The sequence below is a fragment of the Taudactylus pleione genome, unplaced genomic scaffold, assembly GCF_031769625.1.
Source record: "Taudactylus pleione unplaced genomic scaffold, aTauple2 ptg000127l, whole genome shotgun sequence".
Lineage (NCBI taxonomy): Eukaryota > Metazoa > Chordata > Amphibia > Anura > Myobatrachidae > Taudactylus > Taudactylus pleione.
This window is the reverse complement of record NW_028284529.1, coordinates 5,722,700-5,746,001: the sequence shown is the minus strand read 5'-3', so window position 1 is coordinate 5,746,001 and position 23,302 is coordinate 5,722,700.

Here is a 23,302-nt window from a genome sequence, read left to right as displayed (position 1 = left end):
GTGTGTCTGTTATGTGGTCAGGGCATGATGAGAGTGAGGGGTATTTGTGTCTGATATGTGGTCAGGGCATGATGTGAGTGAGGGGTATTTGTGTGTCTGATATGAGGTCAGGGAATGATGTGAGTGAGGTGTATTTGTGTGTCTCTTATATGGTTAGGGTATGGTGTGAGTGAGGGGTATTTGTGTCTTCTGTGGTCAGGGCATGATGTGAGTGAGGGGTATTTGTGTCTGTTATGTGGTCAGGGCATGTTGGTGAGTGAGGGGTATTTGTGTCTGTTATGTGGTCAGGGCATGATGTGAGTGAGGGGTATTTGTGTCTCTGTTATGTGGTAAGGGCATGATGTGAGTGAGGGGTATTTGTGTCTGTTATGTGGTCAGGGTATTATGTGAGTGAGAGGTATTTGTGTGCTTGTCATGTGGTCAGGGCATGATGTGAGTGAGGGGTATTTGTGTCTGTTATGTGGTCAGGGCATGATGGTGAGTGAGGGGTATATGTGTGTCTGATATGAGTTCAGGGAATGATGTGAGTGAGGTGTATTTGTGTCTGTTATGTGGTCAGGGGATGATGTGAGTGAGGGGTATTTGTGTCTAATATGTGGTCAGGGCATGATGTGAGTGAGGGGTATTTGTGCCTGTTATGTGGTCAGGGCATGATGTGAGTGAGGGGTATTTGTGTGTTTGTTATGTGGTCAGGGTATGATGTGAGTGAGGGGTATATGTGTCTGTTATGTGGTCAGGGTATTATGTGAGTGGTATATGTGTCTGTTATGTGGTCAGGGTATTATGTGAGTGAGGGGTATTTGTGTGTCTGTTATGTGGTCAGTGAATGATGTGAGTGAGGGGTATTTGTGTCTGTTATGTGGTCAGGGGATGATGTGAGTGAGGGGTATTTGTGTCTATTATGTGGTCAGTGAATGATGTGAGTGAGGGGTATTTGTGTCTGTTATGTGGTCAGGGTATGATGTGAGTGAGGGGTATTTGTTTGTCTGATATGAGGTCAGGGCATGATGTGAGTGAGGGGTATTTGTGTGTCTGTTATGTGGTCAGGGTATGATGAGAGTGAGGGGTATTTGTGTCTGTTATGTGGTCAGGGCATGATGTGAGTGAGGGGTATATGTGTGTCTGATATGAGGTCAGGGAAAGATGTGAGTGAGGTGTATTTGTGTGTCTCTTATATGGTCAGGGTATGGTGTGAGTGAGGGGTATTTGTGTCTTCTGTGGTCAGGGCATGATGTGAGTGAGGGTTGTTTGTGTCTGTTATGTGGTCAGGGCATGATGGTGAGTGAGGGGTATTTGTGTCTGTTATGTGGTCAGGGCATGATGTGAGTGAGGGGTATTTGTGTCTCTGTTATGTGGTCAGGGCATGATGTGAGTGAGGGGTATTTGTGTCTGTTATGTGGTCAGGGTATTATGTGAGTGAGGGGTATTTGTGTGCCTGTTATGTGGTCAGGGCATGATGTGAGTGAGGGGTATTTGTGTCTGTTATGTGGTCAGGGCATGATGTGAGTGAGGGGTATTTGTGTCTGTTATGTGGTCAGGGCATGATGTGAGTGAGGGGTATTTGTGTGCCTGTTATGTGTTCAGGGTATGATGTGAGTGAGGGGTATTTGTGTCTCTGTTATGTGGTCAGGGCATGATGTGAGTGAGGGGTATTTGTGTCTGTTATGTGGTCAGGGCATGATGGTGAGTGAGGGGTATATGTGTGTCTGATATGAGTTCAGGGAATGATGTGAGTGAGGTGTATTTGTGTGTCTCTTATATGGTCAGGGTATGGTGTGTGTGAGGGGTATTTGTGTCTTCTGTGGTCAGGGCATGATGTGAGTGAGGGGTATTTGTGTGTTTGTTATGTGGTCAGGGTATGATGTGAGTGAGGGGTATTTGTGTCTGTTATGTGGTCAGGGGATGATGTGAGTGAGGGGTATTTGTGTCTAATATGTGGTCAGGGCATGATGTGAGTGAGGGGTATTTGTGCCTGTTATGTGGTCAGGGCATGATGTGAGTGAGGGGTATTTGTGCCTGTTATGTGGTCAGGGCATGATGTGAGTGAGGGGTATTTGTGTGTCTGTTATGTGGTCAGGGTATTATGTGAGTGAGGGGTATTTGTGTCTGATATGAGGTCAGGGAATGATGTGAGTGAGGGGTATTTGTGTCTGTTATGTGGTCAGGGTATGGTGTGAGTGAGGGGTATTTGTGTCTGATATGAGGTCAGGGAATGATGTGAGTGAGGGGTATTTGTGTCTGTTATGTGGTCAGGGCATGATGTGAGTGAGGGGTATTTGTGTGTTTGTTATGTGGTCAGGGTATGATGTGAGTGAGGGGTATTTGTGTCTGTTATGTGGTCAGGGTATGATGTGAGTGAGGGGTATTTGTGTCTATTATGTGGTCAGGGCATGATGTGAGTGAGGAGTATTTGTGTCTGTTATGTGGTCAGGGTATGATGTGATTGAGGGGTATATGTGTCTGTTATGTGGTCAGGGTATTATGTGAGTGAGTGGTGTATGTGTCTGTTATGTGGCCAGGGTATTATGTGAGTGAGGGGTATTTGTGTGTCTGTTATGTGGTCAGGGTATGATGTGAGTGAGGGGTATTTGTGTCTATTATGTGGTCAGTGAATGATGTGAGTGAGGGGTATTTGTGTCTGTTATGTGGTCAGGGTATGATGTGAGTGAGGGGTATTTGTGTGTCTGATATGAGGCCAGGGCATGATGTGAGTGAGGGGTATTTGTGTGTCTGTTATGTGGTCAGGGCATGATGAGAGTGAGGGGTATTTGTGTCTGATATGTGGTCAGGGCATGATGTGAGTGAGGGGTATTTGTGTGTCTGATATGAGGTCAGGGAATGATGTGAGTGAGGTGTATTTGTGTGTCTCTTATATGGTTAGGGTATGGTGTGAGTGAGGGGTATTTGTGTCTTCTGTGGTCAGGGCATGATGTGAGTGAGGGGTATTTGTGTCTGTTATGTGGTCAGGGCATGTTGGTGAGTGAGGGGTATTTGTGTCTGTTATGTGGTCAGGGCATGATGTGAGTGAGGGGTATTTGTGTCTCTGTTATGTGGTAAGGGCATGATGTGAGTGAGGGGTATTTGTGTCTGTTATGTGGTCAGGGTATTATGTGAGTGAGAGGTATTTGTGTGCTTGTCATGTGGTCAGGGCATGATGTGAGTGAGGGGTATTTGTGTCTGTTATGTGGTCAGGGCATGATGGTGAGTGAGGGGTATATGTGTGTCTGATATGAGTTCAGGGAATGATGTGAGTGAGGTGTATTTGTGTCTGTTATGTGGTCAGGGGATGATGTGAGTGAGGGGTATTTGTGTCTAATATGTGGTCAGGGCATGATGTGAGTGAGGGGTATTTGTGCCTGTTATGTGGTCAGGGCATGATGTGAGTGAGGGGTATTTGTGTGTTTGTTATGTGGTCAGGGTATGATGTGAGTGAGGGGTATATGTGTCTGTTATGTGGTCAGGGTATTATGTGAGTGAGTGGTATATGTGTCTGTTATGTGGTCAGGGTATTATGTGAGTGAGGGGTATTTGTGTGTCTGTTATGTGGTCAGGGTATGATGTGAGTGAGGGGTATTTGTGTCTATTATGTGGTCAGTGAATGATGTGAGTGAGGGGTATTTGTGTCTGTTATGTGGTCAGGGGATGATGTGAGTGAGGGGTATTTGTGTCTATTATGTGGTCATTGAATGATGTGAGTGAGGGGTATTTGTGTCTGTTATGTGGTCAGGGTATGATGTGAGTGAGGGGTATTTGTTTGTCTGATATGAGGTCAGGGCATGATGTGAGTGAGGGGTATTTGTGTGTCTGTTATGTGGTCAGGGTATGATGAGAGTGAGGGGTATTTGTGTCTGTTATGTGGTCAGGGCATGATGTGAGTGAGGGGTATATGTGTGTCTGATATGAGGTCAGGGAAAGATGTGAGTGAGGTGTATTTGTGTGTCTCTTATATGGTCAGGGTATGGTGTGAGTGAGGGGTATTTGTGTCTTCTGTGGTCAGGGCATGATGTGAGTGAGGGTTATTTGTGTCTGTTATGTGGTCAGGGCATGATGGTGAGTGAGGGGTATTTGTGTCTGTTATGTGGTCAGGGCATGATGTGAGTGAGGGGTATTTGTGTCTCTGTTATGTGGTCAGGGCATGATGTGAGTGAGGGGTATTTGTGTCTGTTATGTGGTCAGGGTATTATGTGAGTGAGGGGTATTTGTGTGCCTGTTATGTGGTCAGGGCATGATGTGAGTGAGGGGTATTTGTGTCTGTTATGTGGTCAGGGCATGATGTGAGTGAGGGGTATTTGTGTCTGTTATGTGGTCAGGGCATGATGTGAGTGAGGGGTATTTGTGTGCCTGTTATGTGTTCAGGGTATGATGTGAGTGAGGGGTATTTGTGTCTCTGTTATGTGGTCAGGGCATGATGTGAGTGAGGGGTATTTGTGTCTGTTATGTGGTCAGGGCATGATGGTGAGTGAGGGGTATATGTGTGTCTGATATGAGTTCAGGGAATGATGTGAGTGAGGTGTATTTGTGTGTCTCTTATATGGTCAGGGTATGGTGTGAGTGAGGGGTATTTGTGTCTTCTGTGGTCAGGGCATGATGTGAGTGAGGGGTATTTGTGTGTTTGTTATGTGGTCAGGGTATGATGTGAGTGAGGGGTATTTGTGTCTGTTATGTGGTCAGGGGATGATGTGAGTGAGGGGTATTTGTGTCTAATATGTGGTCAGGGCATGATGTGAGTGAGAGGTATTTGTGCCTGTTATGTGGTCAGGGCATGATGTGAGTGAGGGGTATTTGTGTGTTTGTTATGTGGTCAGGGTATGATGTGAGTGAGGGGTATATGTGTCTGTTATGTGGTCAGGGTATTATGTGAGTGAGTGGTATATGTGTCTGTTATGTGGTCAGGGTATTATGTGAGTGAGGGGTATTTGTGTGTCTGTTATGTGGTCTGGGTATGATGTGAGTGAGGGGTATTTGTGTCTATTATGTGGTCAGTGAATGATGTGAGTGAGGGGTATTTGTGTCTGTTATGTGGTCAGGGGATGATGTGAGTGAGGGGTATTTGTGTCTATTATGTGGTCAGTGAATGATGTGAGTGAGGGGTATTTGTGTCTGTTATGTGGTCAGGGTATGATGTGAGTGAGGGGTATTTGTGTGTCTGATATGAGGTCAGGGCATGATGTGAGTGAGGGGTATTTGTGTGTCTGTTATGTGGTCAGGGCATGATGAGAGTGAGGGGTATTTGTGTCTGTTATGTGGTCAGGGCATGATGTGAGTGAGGGGTATATGTGTGTCTGATATGAGGTCAGGGAATGATGTGAGTGAGGTGTATTTGTGTGTCTCTTATATGGTCAGGGTATGGTGTGAGTGAGGGGTATTTGTGTCTTCTGTGGTCAGGGCATGATGTGAGTGAGGGTTATTTGTGTCTGTTATGTGGTCAGGGCATGATGGTGAGTGAGGGATATTTGTGTCTGTTATGTGGTCAGGGCATGATGTGAGTGAGGGGTATTTGTGTCTCTGTTATGTGGTCAGGGCATGATGTGAGTGAGGGGTATTTGTGTCTGTTATGTGGTCAGGGTATTATGTGAGTGAGGGGTATTTGTGTGCCTGTTATGTGGTCAGGGCATGATGTGAGTGAGGGGTATTTGTGTCTGTTATGTGGTCAGGGCATGATGTGAGTGAGGGGTATTTGTGTCTGTTATGTGGTCAGGGCATGATGTGAGTGAGGGGTATTTGTGTGCCTGTTATGTGGTCAGGGTATGATGTGAGTGAGGGGTATTTGTGTCTCTGTTATGTGGTCAGGGCATGATGTGAGTGAGGGGTATTTGTGTCTGTTATGTGGTCAGGGTATTATGTGAGTGAGGGGTATTTGTGTGCCTGTTATGTGGTCAGGGCATGATGTGAGTAAGGGGTTTTTGTGTCTGTTATGTGGTCTGGGCATGATGTGAGTGAGGGGTATTTGTGTCTGTTATGTGGTCAGGGCATTATGTTAGTGAGGGGTATTTGTGTCTGTTATGTGGTCAGGGCATGATGGTGAGTGAGGGGTATTTGTGTCTGTTATGTGGTCAGGGCATGATGTGAGTGAGGGGTATTTGTGTGTCTGTTATGTGGTCAGGGCATGATGAGAGTGAGGGGTATTTGTGTCTGATATGTGGTCAGGGCATGATGTGAGTGAGGGGTATTTGTGTGTCTGATATGAGGTCAGGGAATGATGTGAGTGAGGTGTATTTGTGTGTCTCTTATATGGTTAGGGTATGGTGTGAGTGAGGGGTATTTGTGTCTTCTGTGGTCAGGGCATGATGTGAGTGAGGGGTATTTGTGTCTGTTATGTGGTCAGGGCATGTTGGTGAGTGAGGGGTATTTGTGTCTGTTATGTGGTCAGGGCATGATGTGAGTGAGGGGTATTTGTGTCTCTGTTATGTGGTAAGGGCATGATGTGAGTGAGGGGTATTTGTGTCTGTTATGTGGTCAGGGTATTATGTGAGTGAGAGGTATTTGTGTGCTTGTCATGTGGTCAGGGCATGATGTGAGTGAGGGGTATTTGTGTCTGTTATGTGGTTAGGGCATGATGGTGAGTGAGGGGTATATGTGTGTCTGATATGAGTTCAGGGAATGATGTGAGTGAGGTGTATTTGTGTCTGTTATGTGGTCAGGGGATGATGTGAGTGAGGGGTATTTGTGTCTAATATGTGGTCAGGGCATGATGTGAGTGAGGGGTATTTGTGCCTGTTATGTGGTCAGGGCATGATGTGAGTGAGGGGTATTTGTGTGTTTGTTATGTGGTCAGGGTATGATGTGAGTGAGGGGTATATGTGTCTGTTATGTGGTCAGGGTATTATGTGAGTGAGTGGTATATGTGTCTGTTATGTGGTCAGGGTATGATGTGAGTGAGGGGTATTTGTTTGTCTGATATGAGGTCAGGGCATGATGTGAGTGAGGGGTATTTGTGTGTCTGTTATGTGGTCAGGGTATGATGAGAGTGAGGGGTATTTGTGTCTGTTATGTGGTCAGGGCATGATGTGAGTGAGGGGTATATGTGTGTGTGATATGAGGTCAGGGAAAGATGTGAGTGAGGTGTATTTGTGTGTCTCTTATATGGTCAGGGTATGGTGTGAGTGAGGGGTATTTGTGTCTTCTGTGGTCAGGGCATGATGTGAGTGAGGGTTATTTGTGTCTGTTATGTGGTCAGGGCATGATGGTGAGTGAGGGGTATTTGTGTCTGTTATGTGGTCAGGGCATGATGTGAGTGAGGGGTATTTGTGTCTCTGTTATGTGGTCAGGGCATGATGTGAGTGAGGGGTATTTGTGTCTGTTATGTGGTCAGGGTATTATGTGAGTGAGGGGTATTTGTGTGCCTGTTATGTGGTCAGGGCATGATGTGAGTGAGGGGTATTTGAGTCTGTTATGTGGTCAGGGCATGATGTGAGTGAGGGGTATTTGTGTCTGTTATGTGGTCAGGGCATGATGTGAGTGAGGGGTATTTGTGTGCCTGTTATGTGTTCAGGGTATGATGTGAGTGAGGGGTATTTGTGTCTCTGTTATGTGGTCAGGGCATGATGTGAGTGAGGGGTATTTGTGTCTGTTATGTGGTCAGGGCATGATGGTGAGTGAGGGGTATATGTGTGTCTGATATGAGTTCAGGGAATGATGTGAGTGAGGTGTATTTGTGTGTCTCTTATATGGTCAGGGTATGGTGTGAGTGAGGGGTATTTGTGTCTTCTGTGGTCAGGGCATGATGTGAGTGAGGGGTATTTGTGTGTTTGTTATGTGGTCAGGGTATGATGTGAGTGAGGGGTATTTGTGTCTGTTATGTGGTCAGGGGATGATGTGAGTGAGGGGTATTTGTGTCTAATATGTGGTCAGGGCATGATGTGAGTGAGGGGTATTTGTGCCTGTTATGTGGTCAGGGCATGATGTGAGTGAGGGGTATTTGTGTGTTTGTTATGTGGTCAGGGTATGATGTGAGTGAGGGGTATATGTGTCTGTTATGTGGTCAGGGTATTATGTGAGTGAGTGGTATATGTGTCTGTTATGTGGTCAGGGTATTATGTGAGTGAGGGGTATTTGTGTGTCTGTTATGTGGTCTGGGTATGATGTGAGTGAGGGGTATTTGTGTCTATTATGTGGTCAGTGAATGATGTGAGTGAGGGGTATTTGTGTCTGTTATGTGGTCAGGGGATGATGTGAGTGAGGGGTATTTGTGTCTATTATGTGGTCAGTGAATGATGTGAGTGAGGGGTATTTGTGTCTGTTATGTGGTCAGGGTATGATGTGAGTGAGGGGTATTTGTGTGTCTGATATGAGGTCAGGGCATGATGTGAGTGAGGGGTATTTGTGTGTCTGTTATGTGGTCAGGGCATGATGAGAGTGAGGGGTATTTGTGTCTGTTATGTGGTCAGGGCATGATGTGAGTGAGGGGTATATGTGTGTCTGATATGAGGTCAGGGAATGATGTGAGTGAGGTGTATTTGTGTGTCTCTTATATGGTCAGGGTATGGTGTGAGTGAGGGGTATTTGTGTCTTCTGTGGTCAGGGCATGATGTGAGTGAGGGTTATTTGTGTCTGTTATGTGGTCAGGGCATGATGGTGAGTGAGGGGTATTTGTGTCTGTTATGTGGTCAGGGCATGATGTGAGTGAGGGGTATTTGTGTCTCTGTTATGTGGTCAGGGCATGATGTGAGTGAGGGGTATTTGTGTCTGTTATGTGGTCAGGGTATTATGTGAGTGAGGGGTATTTGTGTGCCTGTTATGTGGTCAGGGCATGATGTGAGTGAGGGGTATTTGTGTCTGTTATGTGGTCAGGGCATGATGTGAGTGAGGGGTATTTGTGTCTGTTATGTGGTCAGGGCATGATGTGAGTGAGGGGTATTTGTGTGCCTGTTATGTGGTCAGGGTATGATGTGAGTGAGGGGTATTTGTGTCTCTGTTATGTGGTCAGGGCATGATGTGAGTGAGGGGTATTTGTGTCTGTTATGTGGTCAGGGTATTATGTGAGTGAGGGGTATTTGTGTGCCTGTTATGTGGTCAGGGCATGATGTGAGTGAGGGGTATTTGTGTCTGTTATGTGGTCTGGGCATGATGTGAGTGAGGGGTATTTGTGTCTGTTATGTGGTCAGGGCATTATGTTAGTGAGGGGTATTTGTGTCTGTTATGTGGTCAGGGCATGATGGTGAGTGAGGGGTATTTGTGTCTGTTATGTGGTCAGGGCATGATGTGAGTGAGGGGTATTTGTGTCTCTGTTATGTGGTCAGGGCATGATGTGAGTGAGGGTATTTGTGTCTGTTATGTGGTCAGGGCATTATGTGAATGAGGGGTATTTGTGCCTGTTATGTGGTCAGGGCATGATGTGAGTGAGGGGTATTTGTGCCTGTTATGTGGTCAGGGCATGATGTGAGTGAGGGGTATTTGTGTGTTTGTTATGTGGTCAGGGTATGATGTGAGTGAGGGGTATTTGTGTCTGTTATGTGGTCAGGGTATGATGTGAGTGAGGGGTATTTGTGTCTATTATGTGGTCAGGGTATTATGTGAGTGAGGGGTATATGTGTCTGTTATGTGGTCAGGGTATTATGTGAGTGAGTGGTATATGTGTCTGTTATGTGGTCAGGGTATTATGTGAGTGAGGGGTATTTGTGTGTCTATTATGTGGTCAGGGTATGATGTGAGTGAGGGGTATTTGTGTCTATTATGTGGTCAGTGAATGATGTGAGTGAGGGGTATTTGTGTCTATTATGTGGTCAGGGTATGATGTGAGTGAGGGGTATTTGTGTGTCTGATATGAGGTCAGGGCATGATGTGAGTGAGGGGTATTTGTGTGTCTGTTATGTGGTCAGGGCATGATGAGAGTGAGGGGTATTTGTGTCTATTATGTGGTCAGGGCATGATGTGAGTGAGGGGTATTTGTGTGTCTGATATGAGGTCAGGGAATGACGTGAGTGAGGTGTATTTGTGTGTCTCTTATATAGTCAGGGTATGGTGTGAGTGAGGGGTATTTGTGTCTTCTGTGGTCAGGGCATGATGTGAGTGAGGGTTATTTGTGTCTGTTATGTGGTCAGGGCATGATGGTGAGTGAGGGATATTTGTGTCTGTTATGTGGTCAGGGCATGATGTGAGTGAGGGGTATTTGTGTCTCTGTTATGTGGTCAGGGCATGATGTGAGTGAGGGGTATTTGTGTCTGTTATGTGGTCAGGGTATTATGTGAGTGAGGGGTATTTGTGTGCCTGTTATGTGGTCAGGGCATGATGTGAGTGAGGGGTATTTGTGTCTGTTATGTGGTCAGGGCATGATGTGAGTGAGGGGTATTTGTGTCTGTTATGTGGTCAGGGCATGATGTGAGTGAGGGGTATATGTGTGTCTGATATGAGGTCAGGGAATGATGTGAGTGAGGTGTATTTGTGTGTCTCTTATATGGTCAGGGTATGGTGTGAGTGAGGGGTATTTGTGTCTTCTGTGGTCAGGGCATGATGTGAGTGAGGGTTATTTGTGTCTGTTATGTGGTCAGGGCATGATGGTGAGTGAGGGATATTTGTGTCTGTTATGTGGTCAGGGCATGATGTGAGTGAGGGGTATTTGTGTCTCTGTTATGTGGTCAGGGCATGATGTGAGTGAGGGGTATTTGTGTCTGTTATGTGGTCAGGGTATTATGTGAGTGAGGGGTATTTGTGTGCCTGTTATGTGGTCAGGGCATGATGTGAGTGAGGGGTATTTGTGTCTGTTATGTGGTCAGGGCATGATGTGAGTGAGGGGTATTTGTGTCTGTTATGTGGTCAGGGCATGATGTGAGTGAGGGGTATTTGTGTGCCTGTTATGTGGTCAGGGTATGATGTGAGTGAGGGGTATTTGTGTCTCTGTTATGTGGTCAGGGCATGATGTGAGTGAGGGGTATTTGTGTCTGTTATGTGGTCAGGGTATTATGTGAGTGAGGGGTATTTGTGTGCCTGTTATGTGGTCAGGGCATGATGTGAGTGAGGGGTATTTGTGTCTGTTATGTGGTCTGGGCATGATGTGAGTGAGGGGTATTTGTGTCTGTTATGTGGTCAGGGCATTATGTTAGTGAGGGGTATTTGTGTCTGTTATGTGGTCAGGGCATGATGGTGAGTGAGGGGTATTTGTGTCTGTTATGTGGTCAGGGCATGATGTGAGTGAGGGGTATTTGTGTGTCTGTTATGTGGTCAGGGCATGATGAGAGTGAGGGGTATTTGTGTCTGATATGTGGTCAGGGCATGATGTGAGTGAGGGGTATTTGTGTGTCTGATATGAGGTCAGGGAATGATGTGAGTGAGGTGTATTTGTGTGTCTCTTATATGGTTAGGGTATGGTGTGAGTGAGGGGTATTTGTGTCTTCTGTGGTCAGGGCATGATGTGAGTGAGGGGTATTTGTGTCTGTTATGTGGTCAGGGCATGTTGGTGAGTGAGGGGTATTTGTGTCTGTTATGTGGTCAGGGCATGATGTGAGTGAGGGGTATTTGTGTCTCTGTTATGTGGTAAGGGCATGATGTGAGTGAGGGGTATTTGTGTCTGTTATGTGGTCAGGGTATTATGTGAGTGAGAGGTATTTGTGTGCTTGTCATGTGGTCAGGGCATGATGTGAGTGAGGGGTATTTGTGTCTGTTATGTGGTTAGGGCATGATGGTGAGTGAGGGGTATATGTGTGTCTGATATGAGTTCAGGGAATGATGTGAGTGAGGTGTATTTGTGTCTGTTATGTGGTCAGGGGATGATGTGAGTGAGGGGTATTTGTGTCTAATATGTGGTCAGGGCATGATGTGAGTGAGGGGTATTTGTGCCTGTTATGTGGTCAGGGCATGATGTGAGTGAGGGGTATTTGTGTGTTTGTTATGTGGTCAGGGTATGATGTGAGTGAGGGGTATATGTGTCTGTTATGTGGTCAGGGTATTATGTGAGTGAGTGGTATATGTGTCTGTTATGTGGTCAGGGTATTATGTGAGTGAGGGGTATTTGTGTGTCTGTTATGTGGTCAGGGTATGATGTGAGTGAGGGGTATTTGTGTCTATTATGTGGTCAGTGAATGATGTGAGTGAGGGGTATTTGTGTCTGTTATGTGGTCAGGGGATGATGTGAGTGAGGGGTATTTGTGTCTATTATGTGGTCAGTGAATGATGTGAGTGAGGGGTATTTGTGTCTGTTATGTGGTCAGGGTATGATGTGAGTGAGGGGTATTTGTTTGTCTGATATGAGGTCAGGGCATGATGTGAGTGAGGGGTATTTGTGTGTCTGTTATGTGGTCAGGGTATGATGAGAGTGAGGGGTATTTGTGTCTGTTATGTGGTCAGGGCATGATGTGAGTGAGGGGTATATGTGTGTGTGATATGAGGTCAGGGAAAGATGTGAGTGAGGTGTATTTGTGTGTCTCTTATATGGTCAGGGTATGGTGTGAGTGAGGGGTATTTGTGTCTTCTGTGGTCAGGGCATGATGTGAGTGAGGGTTATTTGTGTCTGTTATGTGGTCAGGGCATGATGGTGAGTGAGGGGTATTTGTGTCTGTTATGTGGTCAGGGCATGATGTGAGTGAGGGGTATTTGTGTCTCTGTTATGTGGTCAGGGCATGATGTGAGTGAGGGGTATTTGTGTCTGTTATGTGGTCAGGGTATTATGTGAGTGAGGGGTATTTGTGTGCCTGTTATGTGGTCAGGGCATGATGTGAGTGAGGGGTATTTGTGTCTGTTATGTGGTCAGGGCATGATGTGAGTGAGGGGTATTTGTGTCTGTTATGTGGTCAGGGCATGATGTGAGTGAGGGGTATTTGTGTGCCTGTTATGTGTTCAGGGTATGATGTGAGTGAGGGGTATTTGTGTCTCTGTTATGTGGTCAGGGCATGATGTGAGTGAGGGGTATTTGTGTCTGTTATGTGGTCAGGGCATGATGGTGAGTGAGGGGTATATGTGTGTCTGATATGAGTTCAGGGAATGATGTGAGTGAGGTGTATTTGTGTGTCTCTTATATGGTCAGGGTATGGTGTGAGTGAGGGGTATTTGTGTCTTCTGTGGTCAGGGCATGATGTGAGTGAGGGGTATTTGTGTGTTTGTTATGTGGTCAGGGTATGATGTGAGTGAGGGGTATTTGTGTCTGTTATGTGGTCAGGGGATGATGTGAGTGAGGGGTATTTGTGTCTAATATGTGGTCAGGGCATGATGTGAGTGAGGGGTATTTGTGCCTGTTATGTGGTCAGGGCATGATGTGAGTGAGGGGTATTTGTGTGTTTGTTATGTGGTCAGGGTATGATGTGAGTGAGGGGTATATGTGTCTGTTATGTGGTCAGGGTATTATGTGAGTGAGTGGTATATGTGTCTGTTATGTGGTCAGGGTATTATGTGAGTGAGGGGTATTTGTGTGTCTGTTATGTGGTCTGGGTATGATGTGAGTGAGGGGTATTTGTGTCTATTATGTGGTCAGTGAATGATGTGAGTGAGGGGTATTTGTGTCTGTTATGTGGTCAGGGGATGATGTGAGTGAGGGGTATTTGTGTCTATTATGTGGTCAGTGAATGATGTGAGTGAGGGGTATTTGTGTCTGTTATGTGGTCAGGGTATGATGTGAGTGAGGGGTATTTGTGTGTCTGATATGAGGTCAGGGCATGATGTGAGTGAGGGGTATTTGTGTGTCTGTTATGTGGTCAGGGCATGATGAGAGTGAGGGGTATTTGTGTCTGTTATGTGGTCAGGGCATGATGTGAGTGAGGGGTATATGTGTGTCTGATATGAGGTCAGGGAATGATGTGAGTGAGGTGTATTTGTGTGTCTCTTATATGGTCAGGGTATGGTGTGAGTGAGGGGTATTTGTGTCTTCTGTGGTCAGGGCATGATGTGAGTGAGGGTTATTTGTGTCTGTTATGTGGTCAGGGCATGATGGTGAGTGAGGGGTATTTGTGTCTGTTATGTGGTCAGGGCATGATGTGAGTGAGGGGTATTTGTGTCTCTGTTATGTGGTCAGGGCATGATGTGAGTGAGGGGTATTTGTGTCTGTTATGTGGTCAGGGTATTATGTGAGTGAGGGGTATTTGTGTGCCTGTTATGTGGTCAGGGCATGATGTGAGTGAGGGGTATTTGTGCCTGTTATGTGGTCAGGGCATGATGTGAGTGAGGGGTATTTGTGTCTGTTATGTGGTCAGGGCATGATGTGAGTGAGGGGTATTTGTGTGCCTGTTATGTGGTCAGGGTATGATGTGAGTGAGGGGTATTTGTGTCTCTGTTATGTGGTCAGGGCATGATGTGAGTGAGGGGTATTTGTGTCTGTTATGTGGTCAGGGTATTATGTGAGTGAGGGGTATTTGTGTGCCTGTTATGTGGTCAGGGCATGATGTGAGTGAGGGGTATTTGTGTCTGTTATGTGGTCTGGGCATGATGTGAGTGAGGGGTATTTGTGTCTGTTATGTGGTCAGGGCATTATGTTAGTGAGGGGTATTTGTGTCTGTTATGTGGTCAGGGCATGATGGTGAGTGAGGGGTATTTGTGTCTGTTATGTGGTCAGGGCATGATGTGAGTGAGGGGTATTTGTGTCTCTGTTATGTGGTCAGGGCATGATGTGAGTGAGGGTATTTGTGTCTGTTATGTGGTCAGGGCATTATGTGAATGAGGGGTATTTGTGCCTGTTATGTGGTCAGGGCATGATGTGAGTGAGGGGTATTTGTGCCTGTTATGTGGTCAGGGCATGATGTGAGTGAGGGGTATTTGTGTGTTTGTTATGTGGTCAGGGTATGATGTGAGTGAGGGGTATTTGTGTCTGTTATGTGGTCAGGGTATGATGTGAGTGAGGGGTATTTGTGTCTATTATGTGGTCAGGGTATTATGTGAGTGAGGGGTATATGTGTCTGTTATGTGGTCAGGGTATTATGTGAGTGAGTGGTATATGTGTCTGTTATGTGGTCAGGGTATTATGTGAGTGAGGGGTATTTGTGTGTCTATTATGTGGTCAGGGTATGATGTGAGTGAGGGGTATTTGTGTCTATTATGTGGTCAGTGAATGATGTGAGTGAGGGGTATTTGTGTCTATTATGTGGTCAGGGTATGATGTGAGTGAGGGGTATTTGTGTGTCTGATATGAGGTCAGGGCATGATGTGAGTGAGGGGTATTTGTGTGTCTGTTATGTGGTCAGGGCATGATGAGAGTGAGGGGTATTTGTGTCTATTATGTGGTCAGGGCATGATGTGAGTGAGGGGTATTTGTGTGTCTGATATGAGGTCAGGGAATGACGTGAGTGAGGTGTATTTGTGTGTCTCTTATATAGTCAGGGTATGGTGTGAGTGAGGGGTATTTGTGTCTTCTGTGGTCAGGGCATGATGTGAGTGAGGGTTATTTGTGTCTGTTATGTGGTCAGGGCATGATGGTGAGTGAGGGGTATTTGTGTCTGTTATGTGGTCAGGGCATGATGTGAGTGAGGGGTAATTGTGTCTCTGTTATGTGGTCAGGGAATGATGTGAGTGAGGGGTATTTGTGTCTGTTATGTGGTCAGGGTATTATGTGAGTGAGGAGTATTTGTGTGCCAGTTATGTGGTCAGGGCATGATGTGAGTGAGGGGTATTTGTGTCTGTTATGTGGTCAGGGCATGATGTGAGTGAGGGGTATTTGTATCTGTTATGTGGTCAGGGTATTATGTGAGTGAGGGGTATTTGTGTGCCTGTTATGTGGTCAGGGCTTGATGTGAGTGAGGGGTATTTTTGTCTGTTATGTGGTCAGGGCATGATGTGAGTGAGGGGTATTTGTGTCTGTTATGTGGTCAGGGCATTATGTGAGTGAGGGGTATTTGTGTCTGTTATGTGGTCAGTGCATGATGGTGAGTGATGGGTATGTGTGTCTGTTATGTGGTCAGGGCATGATGTGAGTGAGGGGTATTTGTGTCTCTGTTATGTGGTCAGGGCATGATGTGAGTGAGGGGTATTTGTGTCTGTTATGTGGTCAGGGCAATATGTGAATGAGGGGTATTTGTGCCTGTTATGTGGTCAGGGCATGATGTGAGTGAGGGGTATTTGTGCCTGTTATGTGGTCAGGGCATGATGTGAGTGAGGGGTATTTGTGTCTCTGTTATGTGGTCAGGGCATGATGTGAGTGAGGGGTATTTGTGTCTGTTATGTGGTCAGGGTATTATGTGAGTGAGGGGTATTTGTGTGCCTGTTATGTGGTCAGGGCATGATGTGAGTGAGGGGTATTTGGGTCTGTTATGTGGTCAGGGCATGATGTGAGTGAGGGGTATTTGTGTCTGTTATGTGGTCAGGGCATGATGTGAGTGAGGGGTATTTGTGTGCCTGTTATGTGGTCAGGGTATGATGTGAGTGAGGGGTATTTGTGTCTCTGTTATGTGGTCAGGGCATGATGTGAGTGAGGGGTATTTGTGTCTGTTATGTGGTCAGGGTATTATGTGAGTGAGGGGTATTTGTGTGCCTGTTATGTGGTCAGGGCATGATGTGAGTGAGGGGTATTTGTGTCTGTTATGTGGTCAGGGCATGATGTGAGTGAGGGGTATTTGTGTCTGTTATGTGGTCAGGGCATTATGTGAGTGAGGGGTATTTGTGTCTGTTATGTGGTCAGGGCATGATGGTGAGTGAGGGGAATTTGTGTCTGTTATGTGGTCAGGGCATGATGTGAGTGAGGGGTATTTGTGTCTCTGTTATGTGGTCAGGGCATGATTTGAGTGAGGGTATTTGTGTCTGTTATGTGGTCAGGGCATTATGTGAATGAGGGGTATTTGTGCCTGTTATGTGGTCAGGGCATGATGTGAGTGAGGGGTATTTGTGCCTGTTATGTGGTCAGGGCATGATGTGAGTGAGGGGTATTTGTGTGTTTGTTATGTGGTCAGGGTATGATGTGAGTGAGGGGTATTTGTGTCTGTTATGTGGTCAGGGTATGATGTGAGTGAGGGGTATTTGTGTCTATTATGTGGTCAGGGTATTATGTGAGTGAGGGGTATATGTGTCTGTTATGTGGTCAGGGTATTATGTGAGTGAGTGGTATATGTGTCTGTTATGTGGTCAGGGTATTATGTGAGTGAAGGGTATTTGTGTGTCTGTTATGTGGTCAGGGTATGATGTGAGTGAGGGGTATTTGTGTCTATTATGTGGTCAGTGAATGATGTGAGTGAGGGGTATTTGTGTCTGTTATGTGGTCAGGGTAAGATGTGAGTGAGGGGTATTTGTGTGTCTGATATGAGGTCAGGGCATGATGTGAGTGAGGGGTATTTGTGTGTCTGTTATGTGGTCAGGGCATGATGAGAGTGAGGGGTATTTGTGTCTGTTATGTGGTCAGGGCATGATGTGAGTGAGGGGTATTTGTGTTTCTGATATGAGGTCAGGGAATGACGTGAGTGAGGTGTATTTGTGTGTCTCTTATATAGTTAGGGTATGGTGTGAGTGAGGGGTATTTGTGTCTTCTGTGGTCAGGGCATGATGTGAGTGAGGGTTATTTGTGTCTGTTATGTGGTCAGGGCATGATGGTGAGTGAGGGGTATTTGTGTCTGTTATGTGGTCAGGGCATGATGTGAGTGAGGGGTAATTGTGTCTCTGTTATGTGGTCAGGGCATGATGTGAGTGAGGGGTATTTGTGTCTGTTATGTGGTCAGGGTATTATGTGAGTGAGGATAATTTGTGTGCCAGTTATGTGGTCAGGGCATGATGTGAGTGAGGGGTATTTGTGTCTGTTATGTGGTTAGGGCATGATGTGGGTGAGGGGTATTTGTATCTGTTATGTGGTCAGGGTATTATGTGAGTGAGGGGTATTTGTGTGCCTGTTATGTGGTCAGGGCATGATGTGAGTGAGGCGTATTTGTGTCTGTTATGTGGTCAGGGCATGATGTGAGTGAGGGGTATTTGTGTCTGTTATGTGGTCAGGGCATTATGTGAGTGAGGGGTATTTGTGTCTGTTATGTGGTCAGGGCATGATGGTGAGTGATGGGTATGTGTGTCTGTTATGTGGTCAGGGCATGATGTGAGTGAGGGGTATTTGTGTCTCTGTTATGTGGTCAGGGCATGATGTGAGTGAGGGGTATTTGTGTCTGTTATGTGGTCAGGGCATTATGTGAATGAGGGGTATTTGTGCCTGTTATGTGGTCAGGGCATGATGTGAGTGAGGGGTATTTGTGCCTGTTATGTGGTCAGGGCATGATGTGAGTGAGGGGTATTTGTGTGCCTGTTATGTGGTCAGGGTATGATGTGAGTGAGGGGTATTTGTGTCTCTGTTATGTGGTCAGGGCATGATGTGAGTGAGGGGTATTTGTGTCTGTTATGTGGTCAGGGCATGATGGTGAGTGAGGGGTATATGTGTGTCTGATATGAGTTCAGGGAATGATGTGAGTGAGGTGTATTTGTGTGTCTCTTATATGGTCAGGGTATGGTGTGAGTGAGGGGTATTTGTGTCTTCTGTGGTCAGGGCATGATGTGAGTGAGGGGTATTTGTGTGTTTGTTATGTGGTCAGGGTATGATGTGAGTGAGGGGTATTTGTGTCTGTTATGTGGTCAGGGGATGATGTGAGTGAGGGGTATTTGTGTCTAATATGTGGTCAGGGCATGATGTGAGTGAGGGGTATTTGTGCCTGTTATGTGGTCAGGGCATGATGTGAGTGAGGGGTATTTGTGTGTTTGTTATGTGGTCAGGGTATGATGTGAGTGAGGGGTATATGTGTCTGTTATGTGGTCAGGGTATTATGTGAGTGAGTGGTATATGTGTCTGTTATGTGGTCAGGGTATTATGTGAGTGAGGGGTATTTGTGTGTCTGTTATGTGGTCAGGGTATGATGTGAGTGAGAGGTATTTGTGTCTATTATGTGGTCAGTGAATGATGTGAGTGAGGGGTATTTGTGTCTGTTATGTGGTCAGGGCATGATGGTGAGTGATGGGTATGTGTGTCTGTTATGTGGTCAGGGCATGATGTGAGTGAGGGGTATTTGTGTCTCTGTTATGTGGTCAGGGCATGATGTGAGTGAGGGGTATTTGTGTCTGTTATGTGGTCAGGGCATTATGTGAATGAGGGGTATTTGTGCCTGTTATGTGGTCAGGGCATGATGTGAGTGAGGGGTATTTGTGCCTGTTATGTGGTCAGGGCATGATGTGAGTGAGGGGTATTTGTGTGCCTGTTATGTGGTCAGGGTATGATGTGAGTGAGGGGTATTTGTGTCTCTGTTATGTGGTCAGGGCATGATGTGAGTGAGGGGTATTTGTGTCTGTTATGTGGTCAGGGCATGATGGTGAGTGAGGGGTATATGTGTGTCTGATATGAGTTCAGGGAATGATGTGAGTGAGGTGTATTTGTGTGTCTCTTATATGGTCAGGGTATGGTGTGAGTGAGGGGTATTTGTGTCTTCTGTGGTCAGGGCATGATGTGAGTGAGGGGTATTTGTGTGTTTGTTATGTGGTCAGGGTATGATGTGAGTGAGGGGTATTTGTGTCTGTTATGTGGTCAGGGGATGATGTGAGTGAGGGGTATTTGTGTCTAATATGTGGTCAGGGCATGATGTGAGTGAGGGGTATTTGTGCCTGTTATGTGGTCAGGGCATGATGTGAGTGAGGGGTATTTGTGTGTTTGTTATGTGGTCAGGGTATGATGTGAGTGAGGGGTATATGTGTCTGTTATGTGGTCAGGGTATTATGTGAGTGAGTGGTATATGTGTCTGTTATGTGGTCAGGGTATTATGTGAGTGAGGGGTATTTGTGTGTCTGTTATGTGGTCAGGGTATGATGTGAGTGAGAGGTATTTGTGTCTATTATGTGGTCAGTGAATGATGTGAGTGAGGGGTATTTGTGTCTGTTATGTGGTCAGGGCATGATGTGAGTGAGGGGTATTTGTGTCTGTTATGTGGTCAGGGTATGATGTGAGTGAGGGGTATTTGTGTGTCTGATATGAGGTCAGGGCATGATGTGAGTGAGGGGTATTTGTGTGTCTGTTATGTGGTCAGGGCATGATGAGAGTGAGGGGTATTTGTGTCTGTTATGTGGTCAGGGTATGATGTGAGTGAGGGGTAAATGTGTGTCTGATATGAGGTCAGGGAATGATGTGAGTGAGGTGTATTTGTGTGTCTCTTATATGGTCAGGGTATGGTGTGAGTGAGGGGTATTTGTGTCTTCTGTGGTCAGAGCATGATGTGAGTGTGGGTTATTTGTGTCTGTTATGTGGTCAGGGCATGATGGTGAGTGAGGGGTATTTGTGTCTGTTATGTGGTCAGGGCATGATGTGAGTGAGGGGTATTTGTGTCTCTGTTATGTGGTCAGGGCATGATGTGAGTGAGGGGTATTTGTGTCTGTTATGTGGTCAGGGTATTATGTGAGTGAGGGGTATTTGTGTGCCTGTTATGTGGTCAGGGCATGATGTGAGTGAGGGGTATTTGTGTCTGTTATGTGGTCAGGGCATGATGTGAGTGAGGGGTATTTGTGTCTGTTATGTGGTCAGGGCATGATGTGAGTGAGGGGTATTTGTGTGCCTGTTATGTGGTCAGGGTATGATGTGAGTGAGGGGTATTTGTGTCTCTGTTATGTGGTCAGGGCATGATGTGAGTGAGGGGTATTTGTGTCTGTTATGTGGTCAGGGTATTATGTGAGTGAGGGGTATTTGTGTGCCTGTTATGTGGTCAGGGCATGATGTGAGTGAGGGGTATTTGTGTCTGTTATGTGGTCTGGGCATGATGTGAGTGAAGGGTATTTGTGTCTGTTATGTGGTCAGGGCATTATGTGAGTGAGGGGTATTTGTGTCTGTTATGTGGTCAGGGCATGATGGTGAGTGAGGGGTATTTGTGTCTGTTATGTGGTCAGGGCATGATGTGAGTGAGGGGTATTTGTGTCTCTGTTATGTGGTCAGGGCATGATGTGAGTGAGGGTATTTGTGTCTGTTATGTGGTCAGGGCATTATGTGAATGAGGGGTATTTGTGCCTGTTATGTGGTCAGGGCATGATGTGAGTGAGGGGTATTTGTGCCTGTTATGTGGTCAGGGCATGATGTGAGTGAGGGGTATTTGTGTGTTTGTTATGTGGTCAGGGTATGATGTGAGTGAGGGGTATTTGTGTCTGTTATGTGGTCAGGGTATGATGTGAGTGAGGGGTATTTGTGTCTATTATGTGGTCAGGGTATTATGTGAGTGAGGGGTATATGTGTCTGTTATGTGGTCAGGGTATTATGTGAGTGAGTGGTATATGTGTCTGTTATGTGGTCAGGGTATTATGTGAGTGAGAGGTATTTGTGTGTCTGTTATGTGGTCAGGGTATAATGTGAGTGAGGGGTATTTGTGTCTATTATGTGGTCAGTGAATGATGTGAGTGAGGGGTATTTGTGTCTATTATGTGGTCAGGGTATGATGTGAGTGAGGGGTATTTGTGTGTCTGATATGAGGTCAGGGCATGATGTGAGTGAGGGGTATTTGTGTGTCTGTTATGTGGTCAGGGCATGATGAGAGTGAGGGGTATTTGTGTCTGTTATGTGGTCAGGGCATGATGTGAGTGAGGGGTATTTGTGTGTCTGATATGAGGTCAGCGAATGACGTGAGTGAGGTGTATTTGTGTGTCTCTTATATAGTCAGGGTATGGTGTGAGTGAGGGGTATTTGTGTCTTCTGTGGTCAGGGCATGATGTGAGTGAGGGTTATTTGTGTCTGTTATGTGGTCAGGGCATGATGGTGAGTGAGGGGTATTTGTGTCTGTTATGTGGTCAGGGCATGATGTGAGTGAGGGGTAATTGTGTCTCTGTTATGTGGTCAGGGCATGATGTGAGTGAGGGGTATTTGTGTCTGTTATGTGGTCAGGGTATTATGTGAGTGAGGAGTATTTGTGTGCCAGTTATGTGGTCAGGGCATGATGTGAGTGAGGGGTATTTGTGTCTGTTATGTGGTCAGGGCATGATGTGAGTGAGGGGTATTTGTATCTGTTATGTGGTCAGGGTATTATGTGAGTGAGGGGTATTTGTGTGCCTGTTATGTGGTCAGGGCTTGATGTGAGTGAGGGGTATTTGTGTCTGTTATGTGGTCAGGGCATGATGTGAGTGAGGGGTATTTGTATCTGTTATGTGGTCAGGGTATTATGTGAGTGAGGGGTATTTGTGTGCCTGTTATATGGTCAGGGCATGATGTGAGTGAGGGGTATTTGTGTCTGTTATGTGGTCAGGGCATGATGTGAGTGAGGGGTATTTGTGTCTGTTATGTGGTCAGGGCATGATGTGAGTGAGGGGTATTTGTGTGCCTGTTATGTGGTCAGGGTATGATGTGAGTGAGGGGTATTTGTGTCTCTGTTATGTGGTCAGGGCATGATGTGAGTGAGGGGTATTTGTGTCTGTTATGTGGTCAGGGCATGATGGTGAGTGAGGGGTATATGTGTGTCTGATATGAGTTCAGGGAATGATGTGAGTGAGGTGTATTTGTGTGTCTCTTATATGGTCAGGGTATGGTGTGAGTGAGGGGTATTTGTGTCTTCTGTGGTCAGTGCATGATGTGAGTGAGGGGTATTTGTGTGTTTGTTATGTGGTCAGGGTATGATGTGAGTGAGGGGTATTTGTGTCTGTTATGTGGTCAGGGGATGATGTGAGTGAGGGGTATTTGTGTCTAATATGTGGTCAGGGCATGATGTGAGTGAGGGGTATTTGTGCCTGTTATGTGGTCAGGGCATGATGTGAGTGAGGGGTATTTGTGTGTTTGTTATGTGGTCAGGGTATGATGTGAGTGAGGGGTATATGTGTCTGTTATGTGGTCAGGGTATTATGTGAGTGAGTGGTATATGTGTCTGTTATGTGGTCAGGGTATTATGTGAGTGAGGGGTATTTGTGTGTCTGTTATGTGGTCAGGGTATGATGTGAGTGAGGGGTATTTGTGTCTATTATGTGGTCAGTGAATGATGTGAGTGAGGGGTATTTGTGTCTGTTATGTGGTCAGGGGATGATGTGAGTGAGGGGTATTTGTGTCTATTATGTGGTCAGTGAATGATGTGAGTGAGGGGTATTTGTGTCTGTTATGTGGTCAGGGTATGATGTGAGTGAGGGGTATTTGTGTGTCTGATATGAGGTCAGGGCATGATGTGAGTGAGGGGTATTTGTGTGTCTGTTATGTGGTCAGAGCATGATGAGAGTGAGGGGTATTTGTGTCTGTTATGTGGTCAGGGCATGATGTGAGTGAGGGGTATATGTGTGTCTGATATGAGGTCAGGGAATGATGTGAGTGACGTGTATTTGTGTGTCTCTTATATGGTCAGGGTATGGTGTGAGTGAGGGGTATTTGTGTCTTCTGTGGTCAGGGCATGATGTGAGTGAGGGTTATTTGTGTCTGTTATGTGGTCAGGGCATGATGGTGAGTGAGGGGTATTTGTGTCTGTTATGTGGTCAGCGCATGATGTGAGTGAGGGGT